This window comes from Cnephaeus nilssonii, assembly GCF_951640355.1.
Source record: "Cnephaeus nilssonii genome assembly, chromosome: 21".
NCBI lineage: Eukaryota > Metazoa > Chordata > Mammalia > Chiroptera > Vespertilionidae > Cnephaeus > Cnephaeus nilssonii.
Window position 1 is genome coordinate 25,793,323 of NC_137092.1, and position 18,876 is coordinate 25,812,198.

At 45.5% G+C, this 18,876-nt stretch overlaps 1 protein-coding gene across 3 annotated transcripts in view; it reads left to right on the forward strand.

Annotated features, from left to right (window-relative positions):
• LOC307093581 (uncharacterized protein C1orf21) overlaps positions 1 to 18,876 on the forward strand; it is a 240,281-nt gene that overhangs the window by 93,943 nt on the left and 127,462 nt on the right. Inside the window, exon 2 of one of the 3 annotated variants that reach the window (XM_079761800.1) lies at positions 15,836 to 15,902. The exons of the other annotated variants lie outside the window; for them this stretch is intronic. The gene's annotated coding sequence lies outside the window, so the exon portion shown is untranslated. The remainder of the gene's footprint in view (positions 1 to 15,835; positions 15,903 to 18,876) is intronic. 3 annotated transcript variants of the gene reach the window in all.

An 18,876-nucleotide genomic window follows, 5' to 3' on the forward strand; every position in this document is an offset into this window, starting at 1 on the left:
AGTGCTAACCCTGATGGTTTAAAATGTGGATTGGGACCTGCCTTACCCCTGGGCTCCAGCTGCCCTGTTCCTGTCTGTATTTGCCTTAACTCAGGTTTTTCCTGCTCCTGGGAATGTCCCCTCCTTCCCCTCCTCCACCTCTCAAAATGACAAAGATGTTGGAAGGGACAGACCAAGGGCAGAGCCAAGGAGAAGTTGTGGCCATGTGCAATGAAGATCTCCAAATCGTTACCCAAGCTTGAATGAACTCTTGGGTTATTGTTATGTCAGGGTGACTCATCAGAATAGTGCTCTTATTTGTCTATTCATCCAAAACTGACCAGGATTTCTTCAGGAGCCTCCTAACTGGTGTTCTTCCACTCTCCCTCTCCAGTGTATGCTGCACACACAGCCAGAGTGTTCTAAAAAAGCCTGTGTGCTCAGGTAGCTGCCCTGATGTAAGCCCTCTGCAGCAGCCCCATTGCTCTCAGAGGAGGAGTCCTCCAGGGGTCCTCCACCCTGGTGCTTGGCCCTCTCACCTCCTGGGGTGCCTACTACCTAATTCCAGCCCACAGGCCTTCTAGGTCTCTGTGCCCTGCATCTTCCTGCCTCAGAGATGTTTTTTTTTAGAAGTATGTTTTTATTGATTTCAGAGAGAAAGGGAGAGAAGGATAGAAACATCAATGATGAGAGAGAATCATTGATCGGCTGCCTCCTACACGCCACGCCCCCCCCCCCCCTGGGGATCGAGCCCACAACCCAAGCACGTGCCCTCAGCGGGAATTGAACCATGGCCTCCTGGTTCATAGGTTGATGTCAGCCATTGAGCAACACTGGCCAGGCCTGCCTCAGAGATTTTACACAGGCTCTTTCTTCTTTCAGAAACGTCCTTCCCCCAATCTTGATTCTTGGCTTAAGTGTCATTTTTTCCAAGAAGTCTTCCCTAATGTCCCCTCTCCTTGCTTCAGGTGCTTGCCCTTTGTAACTCCGATCGTTCTTTGTGTGATTACTTGATTTATGCCTGTCCCTCTCACAAAACACTAAGTTCCCTGAGGGCAGGGACCATGTCTTGTGAAGACAGGCACATAGGTGCTCAGCACAGTGCCTGACGCATTGTGGATGCTCAGTAGATAATGGACACAGAAACAGAAGTATGAATTCATTCATTCCACTGACACTAGGGAGACCCTCCAGTGTGCAGGGGCTCGGATCCACCAGCTCGCAGGCCACTCAGGGGATCCGCCAGGTGAAGGAGCCACGGGAAGCTGTCTCCTTTGCCAGCAGAGCCAGACTGCAGGCCTCAGGGAGTGGGAGGATGGGGTTCCCGGGTCTGTGGTGGGGCTGGTGAAGGGGTCTCAAGAAGGTCACGTTTAAGCCGAATCCAGCTCTTACTTTGCTATTTTCACTTCCGGGCATCAGACCACATACCCTGCCCGACTCTTGACTCTAAGTGAACCAGACGTTGCCTGCTCACCAAGAACTCTGTCAAAAACAGGATAATTTGACATGGTTTCCTAGTGAATTCTTGATAGTGCCCGGTACTTACAGAAATCGGCTACAGTCCCTTGTAAGCTTGGACAGAATTCTGTCTGTTGGTTTAGTTTCCTGGATCTACCCTGTTTGGAAAAAAAAAAAAAAAAAAAAAAGAACAAATACACTCTGACCTGTATCCTTTCTTTTGCAGAAACTTCTCTCCCTCTTTGTGGGTCCCCAGAGATTTCTGAGAGGCTTCCTGGTCAGGACCCCCTTCGGTGTGCTGGGTGGCTTTCGTTTTTTCTTATGTTATGTTGCTTTTCACTTCTCACCAGCGGGCTCCAGGAGGCCTTGTGGGGAGAGGAGCCCTGGAGTGGAGCTGGAGGCCTGGAACAATCTCCGGCTCTGTGATCGTGGGGGTGTTATTTCACCTTCCTTGGCTTTGGCTCCCCCTCTGAAATGAATGAACTCAGTGTCTCCCCCCAGCTCCTGGAATCAGGAAGCTCCACCTCCTTATACAGTGACCCTCCAGCTCCCAAATAGAGGCTGGTTGTCTCTGCCGTCGGTTTGAGGAGCGTGCCTCTGACCTTTTCCATCTTTCCCATCATCCTTGCTTGGAAAAACCTCTTGGATTTTCTTTCTTCTCTTCCTGTCTGCCCCCCAGATGTAGCCCATTTGGGGCATGGCCATCCTAACATTTTTACAGGTTTGAACAACTCTTGGGCAACGACCTTGCTTGTCCACTTGACTTCAGGGCTGGAGCAATCAGCGCCACAACTAAAACAGGGTCAAGTGGTCCAAGTCACACAGGATCAAATCCTGGCTCAGCTGTGTTCCCTCTGCCTCGATGCTTCACCTGTCTGAGTCTCAGTGTCCTTGTCTGTAAAATGAGGATGATCCTAGGTTCCAATTCTGCGGGCATCATGGTGTCAGTACCTCACTGAGCAGTCATGCACGCACAGTGAGCACTGGTTCAAAGCCATTTTAACATGTGTGCCTCTCCATTCTTCAACCATTGGAACCTGTCCCAGCAGACCTACACGGAATTCTTAGCTGCCCCATACGGTTGGTTCATCGCTGTGGGTAAGCAGAAGTGCTGCCGCATGGAGAAGCATCTAAAATCAGGGCCTTCCTGCCGTGAGCAGCCCTGAGGAGGAGGATAGGAGGCGAGGAGGGACCGGAAGTGATTCTTTTTCTAAACCTTGTGAGAGCTGGTTGCCAGTAATGTACACGAGAGCAGCTTCAGATGGCCGAACGTGAACAGGGCTGGCCTACTTCACAGTGTATCGGAATTAATAAAATGTACCCACATCCCACATCAGATAGGATTGATATTTAATGATGGGAACATCGAGTTGCATTTGATTGTTGGCCTACGTTAATGTTTTTTAGACACTTTAGCATTGACTCGTTTCGATAGCTCTGGTTTCCTTTTGGATCCTGGAGCTGACTGTGTTTTCCCAGGGTCGCAGATGTTTCTGAGGTTGGTGAGAGCCTGTGGCTCCCTCCCTGTGCCGGGAGTGATGGTCCCAGAGAGGGCAAGTGCTGGATCCGAGCCAACCCTGGGCTGAGATCGGTGGCTTTCCTGAGGACCCAGATGCACGCGTGGTGACGTCTTTGCATCATGGTTTGTAACGGGGCAGAAAAGGACCCAATTAGGAAGATAAAACTGAGAGCAAGGACTGTGGTGATCCCGCCGTCTCCCGTCACCCTGCCCTCAGACATCCCCTCCTGTACTCGGTTCCCCATCTCACTCGCTCTCCTCAGTCAATACACATTTGGTCTCATGGCTCAAGTTTACTCATTCATTCATTCATTCATTCATTCGTTCGTTCATCCATTTATTCTTTCATCAAACATTCATTGAGTGCCCACCAAGTGCCAAACACTTGGGTTAACCAGATGAATTCAGTACTCATTCGGTCCTCAGGGAGCTCACAGTCCTTTTCTTCCCTATTCGAATCACCACTTGTCAAAGGGCCTCTAACAAGTTGCCAGCATTAGAAACATAAGCACACCCTCCTGCTGGAGAGGCGCTGGCATCTTCTTGGCTTTCCCGTGATTAAATTGGTGCCCACGTCATTCCCCTTGCCCCACGCTGGTTACACGTTGTAGGAAAGTTTTTTGCGCTTGGGAATGGCATCATCTTTTTTCTTTAAAAAAAAAAGGGGGGGGGGAGGAATTCATGCAGATCTCCAAATCTAAACTTTTTGTGACTCTATGATGCTAAATTAGCTTAGGGAACGAGGCAGACAGTTTTGAGCGTGTCTCCATGGACACTGTGGATGCTGTGTTGAGATGTCTGCTTAGTCACTTTTGGTGCCATCTGGCAGGAAAGAATGCTTGGATTTTAGTCTGAGGGCAACTCAAGGTATTTAGAGGGGCCTACTGTTCTCCTGATATCCGGCTGAAGTGTTCTAACAGCTTAGCGAAACAACAGGTAGCAGATTTGCCAGGTAAAATACTAAAAAATATGAATACTTTTTAAAATATAAGTAGATACCATGTGATATACTGTGGGGCATACTTATACTAAAAATTATTTGTTATCTGAAATATAAATTTAGTGATTTAAAATTTTTTTTATTTTTGCCTACATCTGGCAACCCTAGGGAGCATCCACCTGTATTTGTGATCTTGGGAATGTAGTGGCACGGGTCATACTGCCCCAAATTATCTATCAGATAGTGAGAAATTCTTCAGTCAGCCCTGCCTCCCACAGAATGTTCTCCACTCTAAGCCCCTCCCCACATACAAGGAGTTGCCATTTTAAGGGTAAACCACTTTACTGTTTAGACTTTATGTCTCTCCTCCCCCCACTGCTGATGAACAACCATTCTACTGAAATCCCTAAAATGTCCACACATAGAATCTACATGCTAATTAGCAGTCAGTTACTTACAATTTGAAAAATAGACTTTTTTGATCGAAAAGTGTTTGGTGAAATTAGAATGGAATTTATGAGTACTTTTTGGCTTTGTGTTTCTTTTGGGATAAAATAGCTCTGGAATTTATGGAGGGTCAGGACCTGTTAACTCGAGCACACGCCAGGAGCTAGCCCCCATGTACCAGATTTTTCTACAGTTCATCTTTGGTTCTCATTCGCCTTGAAATATTTATAACTGTAGCCATTCATCATGCCTTCTTTTGAGATCTCTTGTTTCTGTGACGAAGAAGGAAAAATACAGCCGCACATCCTTGCAAAATTTGTAGGTTGTTGGTGAGTTAAGATAGCTGCTGAAGAACTAAATGGAGAACAGGAGAGGTTTTGCAAAATCCTTAAGATGGCTAGGAACACCTCTTCTTTGCTTTTCTGGTTTGCCAGTGAAAGAAAAGGGAATATGGAGTAATGAATATGCCGTTTTTCATTATTGTATCTGATATCAAGAGACAAATCTCAGTCTTTTTAAAAAATATATTTTTTATTGATTTCAGAGAGGAAGGGAGAGGGAGAGAGAGATAGAAACATCAATGATGGGAGAGAATCATTGATCGGCTGCCTCCTGCACACCCCACACTGGAGATCAACCCAGGCATGTGCCCTGACTGGGAATCGAACTGTGACCTCCTGGTTCATAGGTCAACGCTCAACCACTGAGCCATGCTGGCTGGGCTCAGTCTTTTTTTTTTTTAACTTTAATTTATTCATGGAATTTTGGGCACTGAAGTTCAGGATCAATGGTGTCCAAGAGGTACATGCTTTTGTTCTCTCAAGTTTGTGGTGTGGGGACCATTGGTAGCGCTCTTTTCCGAGCTGTGCACAGACACGGGTGTGTGAACTCTTTTCAGGGCCCTGGGTTCACCCTCACCCTGGGCATTCCTTAGGCAGGTAGCTGTCTGCTGCAGCTGAGGCAGCAGTGCGGGGTCCCCTCCTGGGGCACAGCAGACCTGGCAGCTCTTCCCCTGGTGCCATTGGTGTGTGTGTGTGTGTGTGTGTGTGTGTGTGTGTGTGTGTGTGGTGGTCATTCATGCCCTGGAGTCTTCCCTGCTCTGGTCCAAAACCATAGCCATAGAAAGTCCTTTCTGCCTCTGCGCAGGCTGCCAAGAATCGTGCTCTTGGCACTCTCTGCTGGGCGGGCAGAGAGTAGGGTAGGTATACAGAAGGCTTTCTTTCCCAGTCTCCTCTTTGCAGTGGACGGAGAAAGAACTGATTTAAAATATGCAAATGTGTTGCTGGCCAGCGTGGCTCAGTGGTTGAACGTTGACCTATGAACCAGGAGGTCACAGTTTGATTCCCAGTCGGGGCACATGCCTGGGTTGTGGGCTCGAGCCCCAGTATGGCAAGTGCAGGAGGCAGAGGATCAATGATTCTCTCTCATCATTGATGTTTCTATCTCTCTCCCTCTCCCTTCCTCTCTTAAATCAATAAAAATACATTTTAAAAAAATGCAGTGCCTACGTTCCGTCCCTTGTATGCTTATCTTTGTAAAGTACAGATCTGAGCGCACTACTTGGCCCACATAGAAACTTCCAATGGTTCCCATTACCTATGTAATTTTATTTTTCATTGCTGAAGATTTTTTTTTTAAATCCAAGGATAGCAGCATGGTGGGGAGGAGAGGAAAATAGGATGCTAAGATGAGAACGATCTAATAAGAAGGGGGAGGGGGTGCCGATGATGCAGAGAGGGGGAGAATTGCAGGAGAGAAGTCCTTGGTGGATGAGAAGGGATGGGGAGGTTGGCCTTAGCAGAAGGAACACCTTTTGCATTGTAACCAGGGAGAAGGTGGAGTGTGTGACATAGATGCAGCTAAATTGTGGGGAAGACAGGGTTTTTCTCATTCATGGCACCTATTTTCTCCATGACGTGTGAGAGTGGAAGAATTGGAAGTGGTCAGCGTGAAGAGCTGGAGAAGACACACCTAGAGGGAGTGCGGATGTGTCACGTGACGAAGCTGAGTGCCATTAGAACAAGCGTTCCACATAAAGAGAAGCCATCGCTCAGTGGGTCTGAAGCAGAGTGGCCTTGGAATCCAGTTCTGCCCAACCCCTGGAGGCCCATGACTTAGTCACGTGCTTCTCTGAAGGGCAAAACATCCATCTGATCTGTGCCATCCTGCTTCGCGCCCCACTGAATCGACTTGTTGTTAGAACACATACTCCCCTTCTTCCCGTTGCCCTTCCTATGACTTCTCCCGTCGCTCCCCCCTGGAGCTCGCCCTTATTCATTCATTGAACACTTAGTGAGGCACTGACCTCTGTGCCAGGAATACAGCCGTAAACAAGGCAGATGCGGGTCCCGGTCTCATGAATATCTGTTCTAAGAGGGGCAGCAGCACGGTAATTTCAGATACCGGAAGGTGTTGGTAAGTCAGTGAACTGAGGCAGTGAGGTTGAGTGACCAGGTTGTTTGGTACAAGGTCCGGGGTGGGGAGGGTACTTTAGAAGGCCCCTTTGAGGACATGAGTTGAGTCCTGAAAGGTAGGAAGAAGCCAACCATGGGGAATCTTGGACCCTTGGGAGCCTTTTCTGTCCCTTTTAGAGAAGAGGAGACTAGACGAAGGAGAATTCCTGTGGGAGTGGGGTGTTGGGATGGGGTGAGGAAATCCTCTTGGAATTTTTGTTCAACAGATTAACATATTAAAATATTTCAGTCTCATCATGGAAGGAATCTCTCTCTCTTGCCTTGCCCACTCCCCCCTCCCCTCCCTCCTCCCCTCCCCTATATTTCAACAACTATTCATTTCAGGAAACAAAATCATCCTGGAAACACAAAAAGGGGTTTGAACTCTGGATCAGGACCCCACTCCAAAATGAACTCAGCAAATGGACTTGAAACTCAGGATCAAGGCTCTCCTCTCAGTAACAAAATCGAACAACAATAAATAAGAAAATCGTTCCTCTAGACCAGTGGTCGGCAAACTCATTAGTGAACAGAGCCAAATATCAACAGTACAACGATTGAAATTTCTTTTGAGAGCCAAATTTTTTAAACTTAAACTTCTTCTAACGCCACTTCTTCAAAATAGACTCGCCCAGGCTGTGGTATTTTGTGGAAGAGCCACACTTGAGGGGCCAAAGAGCCGCATGTGGCTCGCGAGACGCAGTTTGCCGACCACGGCTCTAGACCTTCCCTTGGCTCTTGTTTTCCCTCCTGTCTTAACTCCTATGTTCAGTTCCTGTCTTACCTGAGAACCGTTTACCCTTCCCTCCCACCCCCCCACCCCACTGTCACACCCTGAGTGTAAAGATAGCCACAGCTGTGGGGTGAGGGGCAGCTGGCTGTGTGCTTGTAAGGTGAGGCCAGAGGAACTTACGTTTCGAGTAAGTTATTATGCAGTCATAATGCCATGTTACGGAGTTTTCCCACAGGGAAAAAAAGAGGAAGGCTAAAGAGTCACATACTTAAACGCCCAAAGATCAGGCTCCTCCTCATTCTTGATGAATGTGATATAGAACTTAGCTCAATTAAAAAAAAATTATATATATATATATATATATATATATATATATATATATATATATATATATATTTGTGGCGGGGGGAGAAGGAGAGAGGAGTGTTTGGTAAAGTTTGTGAAGTGTATGTCACTTAGAAGTCTGTGGTATTAAGTTATGCAATAAGCATTAACATGAAAAAAATTTTAGGGGATCTGATTTATTTTTTACCATTAAAGGAACCTGGCTTAAGAGACCAGCCAGATTCTACATTTTCCAAGAAAATCAAGTCCTAGAAAGGTTGCATTTCCTTTTGAATGTTGCTGCCAGAGATACAGCCAAGATATGGGGGGCGGAGAGGTAGGTGCGGGGGGAGTGGGGAATCAAGTTCTCCCTAAAATTTGAACTGAAGAGTCCCATTTGAGGCTTTGTTGTTGGACCCAACATGCTAGGTCAACTGAAATTCCACCTCCAACCTTCGGAGAGGCAGCAGGGGAGAAGAACCTCCTTAAAATTCTACAAAGTCTTCCGACAGAAGACAGCTTCCTCCTTTGGTTAGTGGAAATTTCCATTCCCAGGATACATACGTATTTTCTCCCAATGCAGCTTCCTCTTGGTTTTGTGATTGAGTTATTTTTAGTGAGTTATCGTGTTTCTCCTCATTCCCTGTTTAACTGCGCTGTATCTCTTACTTCTCCTTCCCCATTAGTTAATTCCCACATCTCTTTTCTTAAGCCTTTCCTACATTGAGAGAGATTTTGTTTTTTTATGTTTCTCTTTAAAAAAAAAAAGAAAGGGAAACATCTGGTTTGTCTAGAAATCAAATAATCAGATGTGCCTCCGAATCAGAGGCTTGATTCCAGCCTTGTACTTCTGTGTCTTATAACACAGTTTGAATTCACTCACTAGTTCCTTAGTTATTTTATTCTTACTTGGCCTAAGAGACCCCATTTCAAAATAAGAGGCAGGAGCAATGTTGTGACTGGCAGGTGCCAGTGCTGTGCACGCCCATGACTTCGTTGAAGTCTCACACAGCAGTCCTCAGATGGGATCATCCCCAAGTTATAGATGAGTAGTAGAGCTACTAACCTTAACCACTGTGCTGAAACTGCCTGGTTATATATTCTCTGGTAAATTTACAATTCTGAGCTAATTGGAAGTTTATTAGTGTATTTAAAGCTGCTAACAATCCAAGATATTATTAAATTTTTTGACATAATAATATTGTCAATATTGACAATAATAAAAGAAATATGTAGGCCCATTTTGCACTGCTCATGTCCAGCAAACATCCATGTTTATAGGGGTTGGTATTCATTAGTAATATTATGAGTAGGTATCAATGAATGTCACAGCCAAACTCTTGGACTCCATTCAGTTATGTCGTGGTCAGTAGATAAGACAGCCCTTTAGTTGAGTGCACCATGGATTTTCAGATCCAATAGAACTCGATTCAAATTCTGACTTTTCCCCTGCTCTTGAATGACCTTGCAAGCCTCTCAACCCCTTTAACCTCAGTGTACTCATCTGTAAAATGGGATTAACAATAATTGGCGTTGCTGTGGTGGTGATTACCTTAAATGGGAAAATCTATGTAAATTGCTTAGAGCCTTGCACATAATAAATATTCAGTGAAATTATAGTTGTTCATAACGATTGTTATCATCATAACATCTCTGAGTTGGGAAGGACCTTATGGTCGATGGACTTAGTGTAAGTTCTGGTGCTCCGAGCACCACCCTCAGCCAAGTCGTTTGCCTCCCTGAGTTTCTCTCTCCTCATCTACACAATGGAAATGATGATATTTAACACAGGACTGTGACATCTGTAAGGGTTGACCCTCATAAATGGTGGCGACCCCCTCCCTTTGGCTGCCAACCTCTAAGGACAAGGCAGCCCTAGGGAGCTGGGATCGTTCGAGCTTTACTAACAATTGAGCATTAGTTTCCCTGTGACATTTGCCAGCTTGGCTCTCATCCCATGATTTAAGTGATGGAGAAAGTTATTTTTGCTCTCTGGGTCATGACTTTGATTAGATCTAGAAATATCGTCAGGACCCTAACCCACTTGATTGTTAAGATTAAAGTCTTTATTCTTCTATGGTTGATCTTTATCTCCATCTTCCTGGATACACTCTGTTGCCGAACAAAACACTCATGTACATGAAAAAAACAGCTCTAAATGAAAGGGATGTGGCCGGCAGTCTATCCGTTTCCATTAACGTGTGGATTGGCTGGTCCCCACTCGGCGTGGTTGTTGCCAGTGATTCCGAATTTAATATTGAGATCATCAACACGTTAACTAATTTAATGCTGAGTGTGACATTTTAATTTGTTTTATATCTCTGCTCCATTCTCCCTTTCGGTCCAACTGCGCATGAAGCACTGTAGTTTAAAGTCCGTAATAACAATAGTAATAGGCTGGGCTTCGTGAAGCAAACCATGAACAAAGCAGCTAAATAAAGAACCTTACTGTATATTTTCCTGAAGGGAGTTCCCCGCTTGGAGGATCCTCCCTGAGGTTTAGGTGCTAAATCCTTAATCATAGTCTTAGCATTTTTTTTCTCCTTATGTGCAGATTTATTTGATATCTGTGGGCTGTTCCCGTGTGTCCTGCATAAGTAGCTCTGGGTGAGATGATTATGTGTAATGTTAGGTCTTACGTAACCTGCTTTTCAATGTTTTGGACCTGGGAGTGCAGTAGCTGTTCTGATGTGAATAGTTATCTGGTTTTAAAATCCAAAATGTTGTTGGCCACTCGATGCCAGATTTTCTTTCTTTCTTTGTTTTTAAAATATACTTTTATTGATTTCAGAAAGGAAGAGAGAGAGAGAGAGAGAGAGAGAGAGAGAGAGAGAGATCAATGATGGGAGAGAATCATCGATTGGCCTCTTGTATGCCCCAGACTGGGAATCGAGCCCCGCAACCTGGGCATGTGTCCTGACTCGGATTCGAACCATGACCTCCTGGTTCATAGGTCGAGCTCAACCACCGAGCTACACCGGCTAGGCTGGATGCCAGGTTTTCTATTCCACCAGCTAGCCAGTCTACAAATACCATGCTAATTTTCCTCCCTTCTCTCTTGGAAGGGGACTCCAATTCCAGGAGCAGTCATCGTGAACATATGCCCTGTGGGCTCAAAGCAAAAAATTTTTATAAGCACCGGAACTATAAAAGATAGTTTGTCTACTTGGTATTATCTAAGGAGCGATGGGAGAAGTCCTCACCCCAAGTTATTGTCCCTGATAATTAACTTTCGACCTCTAACCTTCCTGTCCACCTCCCACGGCCGTTGTGAGGAAGATTAAGAAAGTACTTCATTCAAGCCTGTGACACACACACCATACACACCAAGCAGGGTTTGTGCCTAGTGCACAGGCATGACGTGGTCCCGTCTAGGGAGATAGAGAGAGCTTTCTTCCAAGCAAAGAAGATTCCTCCGCGCCTGTCGTATCCTCGGTGTGTACATAGAGCTTGTTCATGTGTGAGTATAGGGCTTGTTCATGTGTGAGTATAGGGCTTGTTCATGTGTGAGTATAGGGCTTGTTCATGTGTGGGGTGATGTGTACTGTAATGTTACATGTGACCTAATAGGGACAATGGTGAGATGGTGGATTAGAACTTCCATGGCCGCAGAAAGACCGCCTGGCAGGGGTAACGTTTGGGCCAGGCCGTGATGGGTGAATCAGGCTTCATGAAAAATTTAACAGGTCGCCCTTCGTTTCTGCGTTTCACAGAGAACTGTCAGCGGTCTCTAGCCTGGCCTGTGGGAAGCACGTCTTGATTTTCACCCTGTCCATCCGTCCCAATGAAATCAGCCCGCCGATGTGTGTGTAAATACACGAAGCACAGCCTTGTTTGCAGATGGAAGTTTTTCTAATGTAAAATTGTGTAATGAAAAACCGATGAATTTATCTGAGCTCCCCCCCTCCCTTGTTTTTAACCTGATACTACCGCACTTTAAATTAAAGCATGCTTTATTTTTAGACCTGGCACTTGTTTCTGACGGCAGAGTAATTATAGTGAACAGGAACACGCAGTGAGTTGGAACGCTCTTGCTGTAGATGTGGAAACAGAATTTGTCCTTTGGAGACAGGAGCAGGAGAAAGGGTTCCAGGGAGGGCACGTCAATAGAGGGAATGTGTTCCTCGGGGCGTCAGCCAACAGGGCCCTGTGTTTCCTAGAGGGGCATTTTGTAAAGTGAACGTTTTGGTCCCTAGAAAAAATGTCATGCGGGGATAATGGCGAAAATTAATTAAAAGGGTACACGTAACTTTCGACCTCTTTATTACCGCTTTACCGTAATAATTTACACCAATGTTACCTTATTGGCTAAATATTTCCCTTGCGGGTCAGGGATGTGACTATTTGGGCTGTGTGGTTACAGGACAAAATAGTTACCCGTGTGGGTGATGCAGTAGAGCTGCCTCTTCAGTGAATTTTTTTTGGGAAATTGACTCTTTAGGCCAGTGATGGCGAACCTATGACACGCGTGTCAGCACTGACACGCGTAGCCATTTCTGATGACACGCGGCCGCTGAGGCGGCCGCATGCCGAGGATGAAACATTTGCTGCTCCTGAGGATGAAACATTTGCGAAATAATGTTTTTTCCTCAAAGTGACACACTACCCGAGTTATGCTCAGTTTTTTGGCGAAGTTTGACACACCAAGCTCCAAAGGTTGCCCATCACTGCTTTAAGCACAGGAACTTGTAATTCAGAGAATGCTCAGGGGAGAAATGCTTCCCACTTCCCACCAAAGTAAATGCAGGATGGTATCGTCCGGATGCCTCTTGGGTCGTTGTGGTGGCTGCCAGTCATTTCTTAGCTTGACTCGATGGACAGGTGCCCGGGGCCGCTTGAAGTGGTCCTAGAGCCCGGAGCTCCAAGAGTAGGGTATGCAGGTGCTTTGTCTATATTTCTGTTTCTTTTATCGCCATCCACTCTTTTATGCCATGCTTTATCCTAGTCTTCAACCTCATGTCTTTCCCATAGCAGATGAGCATGATTTGTCAGCCCTGCCTTTTTAAAAAATCCTACCTGTATGTCTCCTGATGGAACTCAGCACCCCCTTGGTCTGGTTGTTTTGCCTTCTTGCCGACATCAGTAGCTCACAGGTCTTAGCAGGCCCCTGTCTATCTAAGCAGTCTCATTTCCGACACTCCCTCCTCAGACCTCTTTGGAGCTTGACGTATTTGTCAACGCTCCTGGGCTTTGCTTACTAATTCATTCCACCTGGAAGTCACCACCTAGCCTCTCCTTCTTGACCGCGTGGGGAGCGCCACCTTATCTTTCAGGTCTTTGGGTGGCCCTCACTCAGAGGCTCCCTGATGGTCCCCCGAGCACCTGGGACTTCCTCTGCAGTGCTCCCTCCGCCATCTGCAGTACGGCCATTCAGAGGCGTCATTTGAATCTCTCTGTAATTGGTCACAGGGCTGTAAGCCAACCTGTTAGTTCCTTCTCTGAGACTGTCTAGCTCTTGCCCAGTACTGAGGGCCCGAGTGTTTCATACGTGGTTGCTGAATGCACACCGACCTGGGCCTCCCGAGACTCTGCCCGGCATGTGGGCTCCACCTTGAGCTATCCCAGGGGGAGAGTGGCAGGGAGACCACGGGGCTCCTTTTTCTCGTGGCTCTCATTCCCTTAGGGGCATAGCCGTGCTCCTGCGCTGGCTGTCCTGGGCCCAGTGAAATGGAGAGCGTGGCCACCACCCTCCGAGGAGCCCTGCAAGCCCAGCGCCCCCTCCAGGACTCCCCAGCCCCCAGGTGTTAGTGGGTAGGTGTCTACCCAGCTCACCCGTAGCGTTAAATCAAGGAAGGGGGTTAATGGTAGACGATGTTGTCTGCCCAATAATATATGCATTTTAATGGATGTCAGCAATGCCTTCATACAGAGAATGAGACATTTGTGAGTTTCATGGTGACATTAGCAGAGGTGACGGTCCCAGGGAGGTACCCGCCTTGTAGGTTGCGGCTTGCCCAAAAAGTGCATGCATACACATACACACACACACACACACACACACACACACACACACACACACAAAGCCCACACACAGAGCTTGGTAAAAGTTATTAAAATAAACATATAACTAAATTGCCTGCCTTTTGCTTTAACTTTCCTGTCCTCTGTTATGTCCATATCAATATTAAACTTAATTAAATTTTATCTGGATGAAAGGCTTTATAAAGGTCAGGGAGAAAAACTAACTCATTTTTTTTGTGCTAATGAGTTCTTTTGTAAAAATCAGAAATGAGAATGGAGGGGGAAAGGTTTCAGCTTCCCTCTGAATTCATCAGTATAAAAAAAAATGCTTATTAAAGCTATGACTTAAAAAATGAATCATGTAAAAATAATTGCCTTTTCTTTTTAACATTTTATAGTTTTACCCAATTTTGAAAGATTGGTTTTAATCTCGGGCTGCCCATCAATAATTGTAATATTCTGCTCTGTGGCTCTAAAGAATTCTACCCCCCCCCCCACACACACACACATGCACTCACATTCACACACAGTTCTTTAAAACTTAGGCATGGTTGCTCAGCATGCTGAAAAACAAATGAATTAAAAGGTAGCTACAGAAGTCCCCCCAAATCAGTATCTCCCACACTGGTGGCCTCTTCAAGTTCACAAAAAGGGCATTAGTGAATTGAAAGCATCTGAAAGCTGAACTTTTCCATGTTTGTTTATTTAATGAGCAAATGTTCCATTAGGTGATTACATCCTTTATAAATAATTTTGTTTTTAGAAATAAATATTAATGTTAGTTTGTTATTGGAGATGAATAAAAGCGCTAATCCATCCCCAAGTGATCTTCTGCTTTGCCTTTAACATTGAAATCAAAAGTTGCAGCCAAAGCCAACGACTTAAGTGAAATTTCCCTGGGTAGTGTACGGAGTGCTTCGTCAACTAGACATGTGCAGGTGCAAGGTAGACGTCTTCCTGATGAAAATGTCCTAGAATGCTCCTTGGAGGGAGCTCATTTCTTGTTGATAAGACCGAGGCCTGGTTGGCAGGAGTGATGGTGTCACCGTCATGTCTCCTCCGAAGGCCTTATTGCCTTGAAAGAGTTTTGGTTCGAGTCCCCAACGCCTGGACAAAGCGAAATTCCTCCCTTTGCAGGTGTGGGGGGGAGGCCAGCTTTTATCCATCCGAGGGAAATCACGCTTCTCATCTCACTAGTGGAGTCGCCATCAGACACGGGCCATTGGATAATGTTGTGTTTGTCAGAAACAGCAGAATGAAGGGTTGCCCCCAAAGTAAGCTCTGTGTTTTTCTGCTTGGAACATCAGGCCATATTTGCCTCCCATATCAGCCTGCCCCCAGCACGGCCCAGTGGCAAGAGGGGCGTGTAACCACCGTGTGCATTGTTTGCACGTGGGAAGGCCGCGGTTTGTATACCTTTTCACGATACGTCTGTGTGGCTGATGGCTCAGAAGTAACTTTGGTCGGCCTTTCTATAGCTAAAGAGCATAGGGCAATGCCGTGAATCACTTTCTTATGGTGTCACACCGGATCGATGAGATTATCCAGGTTATGTGGGGTAGCAGCGTAGTCTGTATCTTGCTTGTTTTAATCTCCCTGCCTGGACCTTCTTGATCTCTCTCTTTCTTGTGACGCGGCATAGTTTGATTAGAAACTGCTCCATTTGATGAGCCATTTTTAAGGCCTTCCAAAAAAAATGGGGTAGCTTTGCCTCACTCCTATTGTTTGTGCCATAAAAGCTTCCTCTGGCCCCATGAGCGGAAGGCTTTCGGTCAGAAGAAAGCATAACCCCCTGTGCTGGGAGGACCGCTGTGCTCCAGGGGCCCACGATCTCGATCCAGCCAGGGTTATTCCCCTCCGGAATGGTAAACAAGCTGGCCGACAAGGGAGCACAGCCTGCTTCCAGAAAAATCTTGAAATGTCTCTTAAGTGGTGAGCACCACAGCCCACATCACTTTGGGGAGAGGAAGCCGTTTTATAGCCAAGCTTACCTTGAAGAACTGAGCCCCGTTTCCTTCCAGGGGCTGAGGGGAGAACTCCGTATTCACTGCTGTTCCCATTCCGACTTTTTGCATCTGTGACGCCCAGGTAAGTGCATCCTTGCCTTGGGAGCGGGCAGCGCAGAAAGCAGTGCTTCCGGCATTGTTTTGCTTTGCTTTTGCAATTCTTTCTTTACTTCGCATAAACATTGTAAAATTTTGACTAATACACGATTTAGTCCCACTTTTTACTAGATCTGCCTTTCTCGGGACACTCGTGTTTCATTTTCCTAAAGGAAGTAACCCAGGGTAAACATTGGCCTGTGGCTTCAGTGTTTTGTCTCTTCGTTCGTTTGCTGAACGTACTGATGTTAGTTTCCTCTCTTGTTCCAGAGCCTTGACTTGGCTCGACTCTGCCTCCTATGCTGGTTTTTCATCTCCGAGGAAAGCTCCACCAAAACTGGTTTTTCTTTAGGTTGTTGGTTTATAATTGCCGTGTTTGACTTGTCCTTCAAGAAATAGCTGTGAGTTTTCATCTGTGAAACTTTGGGGATTAAGGGACAGTGAGTGCCAGATACTTTCTAGCTTTTTAATAGTTCCTGCAAACACATCAAGAAACTACACGTCTCCCCCCCCCCCCCCCCGTCTCTGTGTGTGTGTGTGTGTGTGTGTGTGTGTGTGTGTGTGTACTTTTAAACCTAGTTCTTACTTGCTGTGATTTGTCAGCTTGATGCCTGATCTCTTTTCATTGCTTTTTGCTTAAATTTAACTTCTTCTTTAATGAACCAAATTAAGTAATTTCCTCCTCGTAGCTCACAGCTTAAAGGCAATATGAAGTTTACTTCTGAAATAGAAACCTGATGGTCTTCAGTGACATGTTTTTATTCTTTCACAATAAAGGTATTCCCATTTTTCCTCCTGGGAAAGAATAATGATAGCACAAGTCCCAGATTTGAAAATTTTTGTGTTAAAATTATCCAAGTGTCAACTCAAACCCTACCTTCTGCAGTCTTCCCTGAATCCATTCAGGCATGCTTTGTGACTTTATCTCTCTCCTCTGCTTGGTTTTATGCGAGCTCTGTTCATGGCTCATCTTTTACGTCCTGCCAGTCACTCCATTGGAGACAAATACTTGCATCTGTATATTTGGATATGGCCAGCTGTGCCTAGTGTAGTGCTGGCCCACAGAAGAGTAAATGTGGAATGGTTTGAGCATTTGGGGGAGAGGAAAGACCAAGCCGGGCAGAAGTTATCTGGGGAAGCTTCCTGGGGAAGGTGATGGCGATCATTTGGTTGACATTATCTCTTGCCTTATAAGTATGACAACACTGCTGCCAGTATTTTAGAGTTGTAAATAAACACTCCATAAGAAGATGGTGTTGCTGCAGAAGTAGCAAACTGTGAAGCTATTTAAAGAATATTCTGAACTTAATTCCTACTCATAGGAAAGAACTAGTTGGGGACATAGACGCGATTAGAATCGCATCTGTCATCTTGAAGGGAAAATTGGTATAGTCAGCAAATACTTACTGAGCAAAGATGAATAAAGCTGGTTACCTGCTCCCAAGGTACGTATGCTTTACCGATGCAGAGACTAACGCCAATCAGACGTGAGGAGCTCCGCAGTGGAGAAGCAAGCAGGATGCTGTGGGAACCCAAAGAGAAGAACATGGGTTCCAGCTGAAGGGAGTAGAGGCTAACGAGTTGGCTAGAAATGTTTTTTACATAGATTTTTATCTCTCTTGTCTTCTAAAGTGAAATCAACCCACCATAGCCAACCTGACCTCTCTGTGATCATTCACGTGAACATCGGTTGGGGGCTCAGTCACCGGAAAGCCGCTGTCACTGTACTGCATTTCCCGGACTCTTCTGGACTCTTGCATCTGCTCACGATTCCTTCCTTGGTGCCTCTTTGATGAGCGTCTTGCCAAATTTCAGTGAGCTTGCTTCCCACATTCTCAATCTGATTTGTTACGGGCTATGACACAGATGAAGGGAAATTGTGATTGCATCAACTTTGAGTATCCGGAGGCTTTTGTATGGGAGTCAAGCTTAGCATAAAGATCATTTAGGCAATAATAGCCATTTTTAAAAAATAATTTTTATTGATTTCAGAGAGGTATGAAGAGAGAGAAAGAGATAGAAACATCAATGATGAGAGAGAAACATCCATCGGCTACCTCCTGCATGCCCCCCACCGGGTATTGAGCCCACAACCTGCACATATGCCCTGACCTGAAGTCAAACCATGACCCCCTGGTGCATAGGTCGATGCTCAACCACTGAGCAATACCATCCAGGCAATTATAGCCACTTTCTCATTTTAAGGCATATGCACTTCCTGATGCTTATTCACTTCTTTATAAGATGGCTACCTTCTATTAAGTGTCTAGTCCAGTGGTCGGCAAACCGCGGCTCGCGAGCCACATGTGGCTCTTTGGCCCCTTGAGTGTGGCTCTTCCACAAAATACCACGGCCTGGGCGAGTCTATCTTGAAGAATTGGCATTAGAAGAAGTTTAAGTTTAAAAAATTTGGCTCTCAAAAGAAATTTCAATCGTTGTACCGTTGATATTTGGCTCTGTTGACGAATGAGTTTGCCGACCACTGTCCTAGGCATTCATTCATCTGTGCTGGGTCCCACTGGGGAATCAAGTAAAAGGAATCTTCTCTCAAGGAGTTAACATATATACTGCTAGATCTAGAGTACTTGAAGCAATGAAAAACCATATATTATGCTTGGCACTTGTGTGCTGAATAGTAAGTGGGTATGGTTTTGACTTGGCTGTAATTTGAAGTAATACTCCAAAAGTATTTCAGTTTAACGTCTTCATTTATTTACACCAATGCTGGCTTTTACAACAATCTGGCTTTTGCAAGTTATCACAAGAGATTGGAAATTTTCTCATAACAAAGTTAATTTTCATTCATTCCTAACTATATGCCATGAAAAGAATTACGCTTAGACTAACTTGGAGTTTAAGCGGCATTAAAATTTGCTTCTGGAAACAAAATGCAGATGGAATGCTGGGACTTCAAAAAGAGCAAGAAATTAACTCTTGCATATATGAGTTTGTGGCAAATC